This window comes from Apium graveolens, chromosome 1 (genome assembly GCF_009905375.1).
Source record: "Apium graveolens cultivar Ventura chromosome 1, ASM990537v1, whole genome shotgun sequence".
Taxonomy (NCBI): Eukaryota; Viridiplantae; Streptophyta; class Magnoliopsida; order Apiales; family Apiaceae; genus Apium; species Apium graveolens.
The window spans coordinates 141,487,333-141,489,051 of NC_133647.1; positions in this window are offsets into that span (position 1 = coordinate 141,487,333).

Here is a 1,719-nt window from a genome sequence, read left to right on the forward strand (position 1 = left end):
AGAGGATGAGATAATAATGTGAAAAGAAGCAGCCGTCACAACAGGAGGTGACATGGAGGATACCGTGGACGAGCAAGGCGTGAATCAGATGATAGTCTTCCTAATGAAGGCTCCAATTGATCAACGATCCAGGGATAAAAGAATCTTCCATCGCCGCCATTTAAAAATCACGTCGCTAGATAAGGATGTCAAATTTCATCACGAATCCCACTAAAACCTACTATTTGATCGCACTCAACATCTCGACGTTCCATCTTTCTATTTTCTAATCCTAATCCTAACCCTCTATCCATTCCCGACAATCTAGGCTTGTTTCAGTGACTTATAACATGTGGCTCTGATACCAACCCGTGACGCCCTATAAACCCGGTCAGAAGTTTGGGGCTCACAATACACCACAATATTTAAACCTGTATATAAAGTATTATATGCATCGACCCTTCTATACACAACCACGGATCGTAACAGGTTAAAGTATGAAAATAAGCCACAACCTTATCTTTTATTATATCGTACCAAATCCCAACTAGTTCAACTTACAATGGCTAAGGATATCGTTGTTACAATCTTGCATAACCCACCTACACTATAAAGCTTCTGCTAGCTCGATCCAATTTAACCGGAAACCCTAGCTCGCACACTGAACAGGGAATCCTCGTTACCCACACTTTCTTCTTCAACTATTGAAAACATAAAAATTTGCAAGAGTGAGCTTACTAGCTCAGCAAGTAATAGTAGCAGCAATTGAGGTTAAACAATTACCAATTGAAGTGATTCAGAGGAATCAAGTTTCCGAATAAGAAATTATTAGAATTGGATATTTACTTTTCATTTTAAAACCAAGGTTAGGCTGCTGATCAGTCACGCACTAACCCCGAGCAAGGCTCCCGGCTTTGCTCTATATACTGGATCCAAGGCACGCATTGGCCTATTATGACCACGAATCTGGTCTGACCACGAATCTGGTCCACATTTATAAAACCATCCAATTCTAAAATAATTCAATATGATAACCAATGTAAATCAATAAGCTGAATCATAATAACATTTATCTTGAAGTATAGGGTTATTCACAATACTATGTCGGTATAACAAGGAATTCAAAAAGATTGGCTTTCAATCAAGGAAAGAATCAGAAAGTAGAAGACCAAGGGTTCAAGGGTTCCAAGAATTGGTCTTCTGGTAAACAAGGATAAGGGTTGGTATGTTAAGAAATTCAATATCAAAATCAGTATGTGGTAGATATGTATTTGTGGAGTAGTATTGTATGTGTATGGCTCGTATCTGGGAATTCAACAATCAATGGTTTATGAAGAATAAGGCTTATGTCTCAAGATCAATAAGAATCAGGATTCAAGGTTAAATAGTTAAAGCACTTGCAATATAGAACATGAATATTTTGAATAATAGCGACATGTTATGAAAACAGTTCGAAAATATTTGCAATATTTCTTGAAGAGAAGTTCAAAGTACTTTCCTTATCACCGACGATTTCCACTTTACGTGTACTCATCTAACAGTTTTTATTCATCAACCAATTTTTCTTCTCTTTCTATGATTTGCTTCTATTTATCAATCCACTTTCATTCTCTTTCTACGCTTTGATTCTATTTATGGATCACTAATTCTCTTTATATGTCTTGCTGACTCTGCTAGGCATCACAAGTATCTATCAATTATTCATACTCATATTATTCTAATTGTCACATAGACTCATAA